The 13,151-nt window shown below is 53.5% G+C and overlaps 8 non-coding genes across 8 annotated transcripts; 2 read left to right on the top strand and 6 right to left on the bottom strand.

Moving 5' to 3' along the window:
• Window positions 1–757: 757 nt before the first annotated feature.
• On the bottom strand, window positions 758–840 carry TRNAL-UAA (transfer RNA leucine (anticodon UAA)). Its single transcript has one exon. It is a non-coding gene; the product is annotated as a tRNA-Leu (tRNA).
• A 945-nt stretch (window positions 841–1,785) lies between these two features.
• TRNAE-CUC (transfer RNA glutamic acid (anticodon CUC)) lies at window positions 1,786–1,857 on the top strand. The gene has a single exon. It is a non-coding gene; the product is annotated as a tRNA-Glu (tRNA).
• Window positions 1,858–2,989: 1,132 nt separating this feature from the next.
• TRNAL-UAA (transfer RNA leucine (anticodon UAA)) lies at window positions 2,990–3,072 on the bottom strand. Its single transcript has one exon. It is a non-coding gene; the product is annotated as a tRNA-Leu (tRNA).
• Window positions 3,073–4,017: 945 nt separating this feature from the next.
• TRNAE-CUC (transfer RNA glutamic acid (anticodon CUC)) lies at window positions 4,018–4,089 on the top strand. The gene has a single exon. It is a non-coding gene; the product is annotated as a tRNA-Glu (tRNA).
• A 1,132-nt stretch (window positions 4,090–5,221) lies between these two features.
• TRNAL-UAA (transfer RNA leucine (anticodon UAA)) lies at window positions 5,222–5,304 on the bottom strand. Its single transcript has one exon. It is a non-coding gene; the product is annotated as a tRNA-Leu (tRNA).
• Window positions 5,305–7,439: 2,135 nt separating this feature from the next.
• TRNAL-UAA (transfer RNA leucine (anticodon UAA)) lies at window positions 7,440–7,522 on the bottom strand. The gene has a single exon. It is a non-coding gene; the product is annotated as a tRNA-Leu (tRNA).
• Window positions 7,523–9,677: 2,155 nt separating this feature from the next.
• Window positions 9,678–9,760, bottom strand: TRNAL-UAA (transfer RNA leucine (anticodon UAA)). The gene has a single exon. It is a non-coding gene; the product is annotated as a tRNA-Leu (tRNA).
• Window positions 9,761–11,897: 2,137 nt separating this feature from the next.
• On the bottom strand, window positions 11,898–11,980 carry TRNAL-UAA (transfer RNA leucine (anticodon UAA)). Its single transcript has one exon. It is a non-coding gene; the product is annotated as a tRNA-Leu (tRNA).
• Window positions 11,981–13,151: the final 1,171 nt, after the last annotated feature.

The following is a 13,151-nucleotide window of genomic DNA, read 5'->3' as shown; positions in this document are numbered from 1 at the left end:
CGTACCGAAAGCAGCAGAGCCCAGCGGCGGAGAGGGTGTGGCCAGGGCTGTCTGATTTGCATAGTGACCAGTGGCATCTTGGGAATGTACAGGCTTTGGAGCCTAACGGGTGCTGCAGGGGTCTGCCTGGCCGGAGAAATGCCTGTCTGGCGCTCCCCTCAGGACACACGTGTCTTCCGTTCGAGCATGGAGGGTGAGGGACATGGGTCACCCTCATATACAGGGGTGTGGGCATGGGCAGGATGGGGCGTGGGGGACCCGTCAGGGCATTGCCCGTTTGGAAGCCCGTTCGGAAGGCAAGAGGAGGCGGAGGCGGAGGCGGGAATCTCTGCTCAATTTTTTCCCGAGGCCTGGGGACAAGCCTTTGCACATTTGATCCAGCCGGGCCTGCATCAGCAGATCCTGCTCCGATGGCAAGGGAGAGCCTGCAGGTGTAAATCAAAGAAAGGGGAGAAATCCGCAAGAGGCGGGTTAACAAATTCCAGTGGCAGGCCCATGTTCCCCAGGAAGCAAGTACTTCCTCCTGCTCCCTTCAGTGGGAAAAGACATAGGAGGTGTATTTCTCTAAGCAGGGGCTCTGCGTAGGTGGCACTGCATTGCTTTGGCAAACATCCATGCTAAGTGCAGAGTAGCAGCAGACCCCACAGCTGAGACGTGAATTGGGACTGTTAAGGAAGGGCACTGGGAGGGTGAGGAGGGCAGAGGAAAATGCTTTACAAAAGCATCTGCAAGTTCCTACACACCCGCTGAAAACCCATACCAGGGATGGGGCTCGAACCCATGCGGACAACTGTCCATTGGATCTTAAGTCCAACGCCTTAACCACTCGGCCACCCTGGTGAGACCCTAGGTCCTGCCTTACTCAGCTCCCTTTTCATGCTGGCTGCTCCAGCGCAGGCTGTCCAGCAAGAGGTGATTGCAGAGTAAAAAGGCTTTTGCAGGAGGATAAAGGTAATTGCTTATGACAAACACACTGTGTGACACCTAACTTTTCCCCACTCGTACTTTATGGGCAATCTATACAGTGGAGTTAGCTTAGTCACAATAAGGAAGTGAGCAAGGCAGGCTCACAAGAGCATCTCCTCCCTGGTGGTCTAGTGGCTAGGATTCGGCGCTTTCACCGCCGCGGCCCGGGTTCGATTCCCGGTCAGGGAAGATCCCTCTAAGACGTAGACGTGCGTAATTTGTCCACGCAGCTCAGCTTTTTTTAATCGAAGGTCCTTAAAAAGGCACCCCGACCTATAGACGAAAGCAGAGGAAAGGGGCTGGGTCCCCTGTGTCCCAGGTTGCTTTGCTCCCATTGCCCTCAGCCACCTTCATGCGCACGCAGTCCCCCACCCAGTCAGGTGCTCTATGTGGGCGTAAAGTGCAGTACCAGCTCATCAGAAAGGTAAATTGCTGGAAAACCCGGCTGCGATGTATACATCTACTTTGGAGCACTCTTCTCCCTTGCACTCTTGAATCGGTCATTCGCAATGTATTCTTCCAGCAAGCTGAATAACGAGGTAGGTGTGAGAAGGTGTACCAGCTGTCTTTGAGCTATCAGCGGCCACTAGGTGTCCCTCTTGTGATTTCCCGGGGATCCCGATTGTACAGGAATTCGTCGGTTCAGTAGCACGGGGGAGGGGATGGCCTGTGCTTGGAAGTGACAAACAGTCTGGTGGAATCATGAGTGTTTTTTCAAGTTCTGATTCATATTCGCTGTAGAATAAAATATGCTTTCAGCCCCCATGAGCTTTGTCACTAGGAGAGCAGTGTAGGAACTTTTGCTGTATGGCTGTGGGTTCCCTGGTGGTCTAGTGGTTAGGATTCGGCGCTCTCACCGCCGCGGCCCGGGTTCGATTCCCGGTCAGGGAACAGTCCTTCTTCTGCCCTTGAATGCTTTTCCTTCCCGCAGGTCAGGGCTTCTCAAAATGAATTTGCTTTTCTGACAAACAGTTTGCCTAGCATCCCGCAATCTGGCTCCTAATTTGATTTTCGCAAGGTTCCCTTTGAGTTGCTTTCCTCGGCGGGAGGAAAATCTCTTGTGCAAGGCTCTTGAGGAAGTGAGATTCTGTATTCCGAGGTGCGCTTCTTTTCGTAGGCTTCTGACCACATGGTGTGCGGCAGGAAGTCATCTTTGACAGGGCCGCAGGCTTTGTCTCCAAATGGCATCCCGGACCCACTGCAACCCACCTTTTTGCTGAAACGGAAGTCTGGTTCAGGGTAAGAAAAAGCTGAGCTGCACGTACCGAAAGCAGCAGAGCCCAGCGGCGGAGAGGGTGTGGCCAGGGCTGTCTGATTTGCATAGTGACCAGTGGCATCTTGGGAATGTACAGGCTTTGGAGCCTAACGGGTGCTGCAGGGGTCTGCCTGGCCGGAGAAATGCCTGTCTGGCGCTCCCCTCAGGACACACGTGTCTTCCGTTCGAGCATGGAGGGTGAGGGACATGGGTCACCCTCATATACAGGGGTGTGGGCATGGGCAGGATGGGGCGTGGGGGACCCGTCAGGGCATTGCCCGTTTGGAAGCCCGTTCGGAAGGCAAGAGGAGGAGGAGGCGGAGGCGGAGGCGGGAATCTCTGCTCAATTTTTTCCCGAGGCCTGGGGACAAGCCTTTGCACATTTGATCCAGCCGGGCCTGCATCAGCAGATCCTGCTCCGATGGCAAGGGAGAGCCTGCAGGTGTAAATCAAAGAAAGGGGAGAAATCCGCAAGAGGCGGGTTAACAAATTCCAGTGGCAGGCCCATGTTCCCCAGGAAGCAAGTACTTCCTCCTGCTCCCTTCAGTGGGAAAAGACATAGGAGGTGTATTTCTCTAAGCAGGGGCTCTGCGTAGGTGGCACTGCATTGCTTTGGGAAGCATCCATGCTAAGTGCAGAGTAGCAGCAGACCCCACAGCTGAGACGTGAATTGGGACTGTTAAGGAAGGGCACTGGGAGGGTGAGGAGGGCAAAGGAAAATGCTTTAAAAAAGCATCTGCGAGTTCCTACACACCCGCTGAAAACCCATACCAGGGATGGGGCTCGAACCCATGCGGACAACTGTCCATTGGATCTTAAGTCCAACGCCTTAACCACTCGGCCACCCTGGTGAGACCCTAGGTCCTTCCTTACTCAGCTCCCTTTTCATGCTGGCTGCTCCAGCGCAGGCTGTCCAGCAAGAGGTGATTGCAGAGTAAAAAGGCTTTTGCAGGAGGATAAAGGTAATTGCTTATGACAAACACACTGTGTGACACCTAACTTTTCCCCACTCGTACTTTATGGGCAATCTATACAGTGGAGTTAGCTTAGTCACAATAAGGAAGTGAGCAAGGCAGGCTCACAAGAGCATCTCCTCCCTGGTGGTCTAGTGGCTAGGATTCGGCGCTTTCACCGCCGCGGCCCGGGTTCGATTCCCGGTCAGGGAAGATCCCTCTAAGACGTAGACGTGCGTAATTTGTCCACGCAGCTCAGCTTTTTTTAATCGAAGGTCCTTAAAAAGGCACCCCGACCTATAGACGAAAGCAGAGGAAAGGGGCTGGGTCCCCTGTGTCCCAGGTTGCTTTGCTCCCATTGCCCTCAGCCACCTTCATGCGCACGCAGTCCCCCACCCAGTCAGGTGCTCTATGTGGGCGTAAAGTGCAGTACCAGCTCATCAGAAAGGTAAATTGCTGGAAAACCCGGCTGCGATGTATACATCTACTTTGGAGCACTCTTCTCCCTTGCACTCTTGAATCGGTCATTCGCAATGTATTCTTCCAGCAAGCTGAATAACGAGGTAGGTGTGAGAAGGTGTACCAGCTGTCTTTGAGCTATCAGCGGCCACTAGGTGTCCCTCTTGTGATTTCCCGGGGATCCCGATTGTACAGGAATTCGTCGGTTCAGTAGCACGGGGGAGGGGATGGCCTGTGCTTGGAAGTGACAAACAGTCTGGTGGAATCATGAGTGTTTTTTCAAGTTCTGATTCATATTCGCTGTAGAATAAAATATGCTTTCAGCCCCCATGAGCTTTGTCACTAGGAGAGCAGTGTAGGAACTTTTGCTGTATGGCTGTGGGTTCCCTGGTGGTCTAGTGGTTAGGATTCGGCGCTCTCACCGCCGCGGCCCGGGTTCGATTCCCGGTCAGGGAACAGTCCTTCTTCTGCCCTTGAATGCTTTTCCTTCCCGCAGGTCAGGGCTTCTCAAAATGAATTTGCTTTTCTGACAAACAGTTTGCCTAGCATCCCGCAATCTGGCTCCTAATTTGATTTTCGCAAGGTTCCCTTTGAGTTGCTTTCCTCGGCGGGAGGAAAATCTCTTGTGCAAGGCTCTTGAGGAAGTGAGATTCTGTATTCCGAGGTGCGCTTCTTTTCGTAGGCTTCTGACCACATGGTGTGCGGCAGGAAGTCATCTTTGACAGGGCCGCAGGCTTTGTCTCCAAATGGCATCCCGGACCCACTGCAACCCACCTTTTTGCTGAAACGGAAGTCTGGTTCAGGGTAAGAAAAAGCTGAGCTGCACGTACCGAAAGCAGCAGAGCCCAGCGGCGGAGAGGGTGTGGCCAGGGCTGTCGGATTTGCATAGTGACCAGTGGCATCTTGGGACTGTACAGGCTTTGGAGCCTAACGGGTGCTGCAGGGGTCTGCCTGGCCGGAGAAATGCCTGTCTGGCGCTCCCCTCAGGACACACGTGTCTTCCGTTCGAGCATGGAGGGTGAGGGACATGGGTCACCCTCATATACAGGGGTGTGGGCATGGGCAGGATGGGGCGTGGGGGACCCGTCAGGGCATTGCCCGTTTGGAAGCCCGTTCGGAAGGCAAGAGGAGGAGGAGGCGGAGGCGGAGGCGGGAATCTCTGCTCAATTTTTTCCCGAGGCCTGGGGACAAGCCTTTGCACATTTGATCCAGCCGGGCCTGCATCAGCAGATCCTGCTCCGATGGCAAGGGAGAGCCTGCAGGTGTAAATCAAAGAAAGGGGAGAAATCCGCAAGAGGCGGGTTAACAAATTCCAGTGGCAGGCCCATGTTCCCCAGGAAGCAAGTACTTCCTCCTGCTCCCTTCAGTGGGAAAAGACATAGGAGGTGTATTTCTCTAAGCAGGGGCTCTGCGTAGGTGGCACTGCATTGCTTTGGGAAGCATCCATGCTAAGTGCAGAGTAGCAGCAGACCCCACAGCTGAGACGTGAATTGGGACTGTTAAGGAAGGGCACTGGGAGGGTGAGGAGGGCAGAGGAAAATGCTTTAAAAAAGCATCTGCGAGTTCCTACACACCCGCTGAAAACCCATACCAGGGATGGGGCTCGAACCCATGCGGACAACTGTCCATTGGATCTTAAGTCCAACGCCTTAACCACTCGGCCACCCTGGTGAGACCCTATGTCCTTCCTTACTCAGCTCCCTTTTCATGCTGGCTGCTCCAGCGCAGGCTGTCCAGCAAGAGGTGATTGCAGAGTAAAAAGGCTTTTGCAGGAGGATAAAGGTAATTGCTTATGACAAACACACTGTGTGACACCTAACTTTTCCCCACTCGTACTTTATGGGCAATCTATACAGTGGAGTTAGCTTAGTCACAATAAGGAAGTGAGCAAGGCAGGCTCACAAGAGCATCTCCTCCCTGGTGGTCTAGTGGCTAGGATTCGGCGCTTTCACCGCCGCGGCCCGGGTTCGATTCCCGGTCAGGGAAGATCCCTCTAAGACGTAGACGTGCGTAATTTGTCCACGCAGCTCAGCTTTTTTTAATCGAAGGTCCTTAAAAAGGCACCCCGACCTATAGACGAAAGCAGAGGAAAGGGGCTGGGTCCCCTGTGTCCCAGGTTGCTTTGCTCCCATTGCCCTCAGCCACCTTCATGCGCACGCAGTCCCCCACCCAGTCAGGTGCTCTATGTGGGCGTAAAGTGCAGTACCAGCTCATCAGAAAGGTAAATTGCTGGAAAACCCGGCTGCGATGTATACATCTACTTTGGAGCACTCTTCTCCCTTGCACTCTTGAATCGGTCATTCGCAATGTATTCTTCCAGCAAGCTGAATAACGAGGTAGGTGTGAGAAGGTGTACCAGCTGTCTTTGAGCTATCAGCGGCCACTAGGTGTCCCTCTTGTGATTTCCCGGGGATCCCGATTGTACAGGAATTCGTCGGTTCAGTAGCACGGGGGAGGGGATGGCCTGTGCTTGGAAGTGACAAACAGTCTGGTGGAATCATGAGTGTTTTTTCAAGTTTTGATTCATATTCGCTGTAGAATAAAATATGCTTTCAGCCCCCATGAGCTTTGTCACTAGGAGAGCAGTGTAGGAACTTTTGCTGTATGGCTGTGGGTTCCCTGGTGGTTAGGATTCGGCGCTCTCACCGCCGCGGCCCGGGTTCGATTCCCGGTCAGGGAACAGTCCTTCTTCTGCCCTTGAATGCTTTTCCTTCCCGCAGGTCAGGGCTTCTCAAAATGAATTTGCTTTTCTGACAAACAGTTTGCCTAGCATCCCGCAATCTGGCTCCTAATTTGATTTTCGCAAGGTTCCCTTTGAGTTGCTTTCCTCGGCGGGAGGAAAATCTCTTGTGCAAGGCTCTTGAGGAAGTGAGATTCTGTATTCCGAGGTGCGCTTCTTTTCGTAGGCTTCTGACCACATGGTGTGCGGCAGGAAGTCATCTTTGACAGGGCCGCAGGCTTTGTCTCCAAATGGCATCCCGGACCCACTGCAACCCACCTTTTTGCTGAAACGGAAGTCTGGTTCAGGGTAAGAAAAAGCTGAGCTGCACGTACCGAAAGCAGCAGAGCCCAGCGGCGGAGAGGGTGTGGCCAGGGCTGTCTGATTTGCATAGTGACCAGTGGCATCTTGGGAATGTACAGGCTTTGGAGCCTAACGGGTGCTGCAGGGGTCTGCCTGGCCGGAGAAATGCCTGTCTGGCGCTCCCCTCAGGACACACGTGTCTTCCGTTCGAGCATGGAGGGTGAGGGACATGGGTCACCCTCATATACAGGGGTGTGGGCATGGGCAGGATGGGGCGTGGGGGACCCGTCAGGGCATTGCCCGTTTGGAAGCCCGTTCGGAAGGCAAGAGGAGGCGGAGGCGGAGGCGGGAATCTCTGCTCAATTTTTTCCCGAGGCCTGGGGAAAAGCCTTTGCACATTTGATCCAGCCGGGCCTGCATCAGCAGATCCTGCTCCGATGGCAAGGGAGAGCCTGCAGGTGTAAATCAAAGAAAGGGGAGAAATCCGCAAGAGGCGGGTTAACAAATTCCAGTGGCAGGCCCATGTTCCCCAGGAAGCAAGTACTTCCTCCTGCTCCCTTCAGTGGGAAAAGACATAGGAGGTGTATTTCTCTAAGCAGGGGCTCTGCGTAGGTGGCACTGCATTGCTTTGGGAAGCATCCATGCTAAGTGCAGAGTAGCAGCAGACCCCACAGCTGAGACGTGAATTGGGACTGTTAAGGAAGGGCACTGGGAGGGTGAGGAGGGCAGAGGAAAATGCTTTAAAAAAGCATCTGCAAGTTCCTACACACCCGCTGAAAACCCATACCAGGGATGGGGCTCGAACCCATGCGGACAACTGTCCATTGGATCTTAAGTCCAACGCCTTAACCACTCGGCCACCCTGGTGAGACCCTAGGCCCTGCCTTACTCAGCTCCCTTTTCATGCTGGCTGCTCCAGCGCAGGCTGTCCAGCAAGAGGTGATTGCAGAGTAAAAAGGCTTTTGCAGGAGGATAAAGGTAATTGCTTATGACAAACACACTGTGTGACACCTAACTTTTCCCCACTCGTACTTTATGGGCAATCTATACAGTGGAGTTAGCTTAGTCACAATAAGGAAGTGAGCAAGGCAGGCTCACAAGAGCATCTCCTCCCTGGTGGTCTAGTGGCTAGGATTCGGCGCTTTCACCGCCGCGGCCCGGGTTCGATTCCCGGTCAGGGAAGATCCCTCTAAGACGTAGACGTGCGTAATTTGTCCACGCAGCTCAGCTTTTTTTAATCGAAGGTCCTTAAAAAGGCACCCCGACCTATAGACGAAAGCAGAGGAAAGGGGCTGGGTCCCCTGTGTCCCAGGTTGCTTTGCTCCCATTGCCCTCAGCCACCTTCATGCGCACGCAGTCCCCCACCCAGTCAGGTGCTCTATGTGGGCGTAAAGTGCAGTACCAGCTCATCAGAAAGGTAAATTGCTGGAAAACCCGGCTGCGATGTATACATCTACTTTGGAGCACTCTTCTCCCTTGCACTCTTGAATCAGTCATTCGCAATGTATTCTTCCAGCAAGCTGAATAACGAGGTAGGTGTGAGAAGGTGTACCAGCTGTCTTTGAGCTATCAGCGGCCACTAGGTGTCCCTCTTGTGATTTCCCGGGGATCCCGATTGTACAGGAATTCGTCGGTTCAGTAGCACGGGGGAGGGGATGGCCTGTGCTTGGAAGTGACAAACAGTCTGGTGGAATCATGAGTGTTTTTTCAAGTTCTGATTCATATTCGCTGTAGAATAAAATATGCTTTCAGCCCCCATGAGCTTTGTCACTAGGAGAGCAGTGTAGGAACTTTTGCTGTATGGCTCTGGGTTCCCTGGTGGTCTAGTGGTTAGGATTCTGCGCTCTCACCGCCGCGGCCCGGGTTCGATTCCCGGTCAGGGAACAGTCCTTCTTCTGCCCTTGAATGCTTTTCCTTCCCGCAGGTCAGGGCTTCTCAAAATGAATTTGCTTTTCTGACAAACAGTTTGCCTAGCATCCCGCAATCTGGCTCCTAATTTGATTTTCGCAAGGTTCCCTTTGAGTTGCTTTCCTCGGCGGGAGGAAAATCTCTTGTGCAAGGCTCTTGAGGAAGTGAGATTCTGTATTCCGAGGTGCGCTTCTTTTCGTAGGCTTCTGACCACATGGTGTGCGGCAGGAAGTCATCTTTGACAGGGCCGCAGGCTTTGTCTCCAAATGGCATCCCGGACCCACTGCAACCCACCTTTTTGCTGAAACGGAAGTCTGGTTCAGGGTAAGAAAAAGCTGAGCTGCACGTACCGAAAGCAGCAGAGCCCAGCGGCGGAGAGGGTGTGGCCAGGGCTGTCTGATTTGCATAGTGACCAGTGGCATCTTGGGAATGTACAGGCTTTGGAGCCTAACGGGTGCTGCAGGGGTCTGCCTGGCCGGAGAAATGCCTGTCTGGCGCTCCCCTCAGGACACACGTGTCTTCCGTTCGAGCATGGAGGGTGAGGGACATGGGTCACCCTCATATACAGGGGTGTGGGCATGGGCAGGATGGGGCGTGGGGGACCCGTCAGGGCATTGCCCGTTTGGAAGCCCGTTCGGAAGGCAAGAGGAGGCGGAGGCGGAGGCGGAGGCGGAGGCGGGAATCTCTGCTCAATTTTTTCCCGAGGCCTGGGGACAAGCCTTTGCACATTTGATCCTGCCGGGCCTGCATCAGCAGATCCTGCTCCGATGGCAAGGGAGAGCCTGCAGGTGTAAATCAAAGAAAGGGGAGAAATCCTCAAGAGGCGGGTTAACAAATTCCAGTGGCAGGCCCATGTTCCCCAGGAAGCAAGTACTTCCTCCTGCTCCCTTCAGTGGGAAAAGACATAGGAGGTGTATTTCTCTAAGCAGGGGCTCTGCGTAGGTGGCACTGCATTGCTTTGGGAAGCATCCATGCTAAGTGCAGAGTAGCAGCAGACCCCACAGCTGAGACGTGAATTGGGACTGTTAAGGAAGGGCACTGGGAGGGTGAGGAGGGCAGAGGAAAATGCTTTAAAAAAGCATCTGCAAGTTCCTACACACCCGCTGAAAACCCATACCAGGGATGGGGCTCGAACCCATGCGGACAACTGTCCATTGGATCTTAAGTCCAACGCCTTAACCACTCGGCCACCCTGGTGAGACCCTAGGCCCTGCCTTACTCAGCTCCCTTTTCATGCTGGCTGCTCCAGCGCAGGCTGTCCAGCAAGAGGTGATTGCAGAGTAAAAAGGCTTTTGCAGGAGGATAAAGGTAATTGCTTATGACAAACACACTGTGTGACACCTAACTTTTCCCCACTCGTACTTTATGGGCAATCTATACAGTGGAGTTAGCTTAGTCACAATAAGGAAGTGAGCAAGGCAGGCTCACAAGAGCATCTCCTCCCTGGTGGTCTAGTGGCTAGGATTCGGCACTTTCACCGCCGCGGCCCGGGTTCGATTCCCGGTCAGGGAAGATCCCTCTAAGACGTAGACGTGCGTAATTTGTCCACGCAGCTCAGCTTTTTTTAATCGAAGGTCCTTAAAAAGGCACCCCGACCTATAGACGAAAGCAGAGGAAAGGGGCTGGGTCCCCTGTGTCCCAGGTTGCTTTGCTCCCATTGCCCTCAGCCACCTTCATGCGCACGCAGTCCCCCACCCAGTCAGGTGCTCTATGTGGGCGTAAAGTGCAGTACCAGCTCATCAGAAAGGTAAATTGCTGGAAAACCCGGCTGCGATGTATACATCTACTTTGGAGCACTCTTCTCCCTTGCACTCTTGAATCGGTCATTCGCAATGTATTCTTCCAGCAAGCTGAATAACGAGGTAGGTGTGAGAAGGTGTACCAGCTGTCTTTGAGCTATCAGCGGCCACTAGGTGTCCCTCTTGTGATTTCCCGGGGATCCCGATTGTACAGGAATTCGTCGGTTCAGTAGCACGGGGGAGGGGATGGCCTGTGCTTGGAAGTGACAAACAGTCTGGTGGAATCATGAGTGTTTTTTCAAGTTCTGATTCATATTCGCTGTAGAATAAAATATGCTTTCAGCCCCCATGAGCTTTGTCACTAGGAGAGCAGTGTAGGAACTTTTGCTGTATGGCTCTGGGTTCCCTGGTGGTCTAGTGGTTAGGATTCTGCGCTCTCACCGCCGCGGCCCGGGTTCGATTCCCGGTCAGGGAACAGTCCTTCTTCTGCCCTTGAATGCTTTTCCTTCCCGCAGGTCAGGGCTTCTCAAAATGAATTTGCTTTTCTGACAAACAGTTTGCCTAGCATCCCGCAATCTGGCTCCTAATTTGATTTTCGCAAGGTTCCCTTTGAGTTGCTTTCCTCGGCGGGAGGAAAATCTCTTGTGCAAGGCTCTTGAGGAAGTGAGATTCTGTATTCCGAGGTGCGCTTCTTTTCGTAGGCTTCTGACCACATGGTGTGCGGCAGGAAGTCATCTTTGACAGGGCCGCAGGCTTTGTCTCCAAATGGCATCCCGGACCCACTGCAACCCACCTTTTTGCTGAAATGGAAGTCTGGTTCAGGGTAAGAAAAAGCTGAGCTGCACGTACCGAAAGCAGCAGAGCCCAGCGGCGGAGAGGGTGTGGCCAGGGCTGTCTGATTTGCATAGTGACCAGTGGCATCTTGGGAATGTACAGGCTTTGGAGCCTAACGGGTGCTGCAGGGGTCTGCCTGGCCGGAGAAATGCCTGTCTGGCGCTCCCCTCAGGACACACGTGTCTTCCGTTCGAGCATGGAGGGTGAGGGACATGGGTCACCCTCATATACAGGGGTGTGGGCATGGGCAGGATGGGGCGTGGGGGACCCGTCAGGGCATTGCCCGTTTGGAAGCCCGTTCGGAAGGCAAGAGGAGGCGGAGGTGGGAATCTCTGCTCAATTTTTTCCCGAGGCCTGGGGACAAGCCTTTGCACATTTGATCCTGCAGGGCCTGCATCAGCAGATCCTGCTCCGATGGCAAGGGAGAGCCTGCAGGTGTAAATCAAAGAAAGGGGAGAAATCCGCAAGAGGCGGGTTAACAAATTCCAGTGGCAGGCCCATGTTCCCCAGGAAGCAAGTACTTCCTCCTGCTCCCTTCAGTGGGAAAAGACATAGGAGGTGTATTTCTCTAAGCAGGGGCTCTGCGTAGGTGGCACTGCATTGCTTTGGGAAGCATCCATGCTAAGTGCAGAGTAGCAGCAGACCCCACAGCTGAGACGTGAATTGGGACTGTTAAGGAAGGGCACTGGGAGGGTGAGGAGGGCAGAGGAAAATGCTTTACAAAAGCATCTGCAAGTTCCTACACACCCGCTGAAAACCCATACCAGGGATGGGGCTCGAACCCATGCGGACAACTGTCCATTGGATCTTAAGTCCAACGCCTTAACCACTCGGCCACCCTGGTGAGACCCTAGGCCCTGCCTTACTCAGCTCCCTTTTCATGCTGGCTGCTCCAGCGCAGGCTGTCCAGCAAGAGGTGATTGCAGAGTAAAAAGGCTTTTGCAGGAGGATAAAGGTAATTGCTTATGACAAACACACTGTGTGACACCTAACTTTTCCCCACTCGTACTTTATGGGCAATCTATACAGTGGAGTTAGCTTAGTCACAATAAGGAAGTGAGCAAGGCAGGCTCACAAGAGCATCTCCTCCCTGGTGGTCTAGTGGCTAGGATTTGGCGCTTTCACCGCCGCGGCCCGGGTTCGATTCCCGGTCAGGGAAGATCTCTCTAAGACGTAGACGTGCGTAATTTGTCCACGCAGCTCAGCTTTTTTTAATCGAAGGTCCTTAAAAAGGCACCCCGACCTATAGACGAAAGCAGAGGAAAGGGGCTGGGTCCCCTGTGTCCCAGGTTGCTTTGCTCCCATTGCCCTCAGCCACCTTCATGCGCACGCAGTCCCCCACCCAGTCAGGTGCTCTATGTGGGCGTAAAGTGCAGTACCAGCTCATCAGAAAGGTAAATTGCTGGAAAACCCGGCTGCGATGTATACATCTACTTTGGAGCACTCTTCTCCCTTGCACTCTTGAATCGGTCATTCGCAATGTATTCTTCCAGCAAGCTGAATAACGAGGTAGGTGTGAGAAGGTGTACCAGCTGTCTTTGAGCTATCAGCGGCCACTAGGTGTCCCTCTTGTGATTTCCCGGGGATCCCGATTGTACAGGAATTCGTCGGTTCAGTAGCACGGGGGAGGGGATGGCCTGTGCTTGGAAGTGACAAACAGTCTGGTGGAATCATGAGTGTTTTTTCAAGTTCTGATTCATATTCGCTGTAGAATAAAATATGCTTTCAGCCCCCATGAGCTTTGTCACTAGGAGAGCAGTGTAGGAACTTTTGCAATATGGCTGTGGGTTCCCTGGTGGTCTAGTGGTTAGGATTCGGCGCTCTCACCACCGCGGCCTGGGTTCGATTCCCGGTCAGGGAACAGTCCTTCTTCTGCCCTTGAATGCTTTTCCTTCCCGCAGGTCAGGGCTTCTCAAAATGAATTTGCTTTTCTGACAAACAGTTTGCCTAGCATCCCGCAATCTGGCTCCTAATTTGATTTTCGCAAGGTTCCCTTTGAGTTGCTTTCCTCGGCG

This window comes from Triturus cristatus, chromosome 5_2 (assembly GCF_964204655.1).
Source record: "Triturus cristatus chromosome 5_2, aTriCri1.1, whole genome shotgun sequence".
Taxonomy (NCBI): domain Eukaryota; kingdom Metazoa; phylum Chordata; class Amphibia; order Caudata; family Salamandridae; genus Triturus; species Triturus cristatus.
This window is presented reverse-complemented; position numbering and strand designations above follow the sequence as displayed.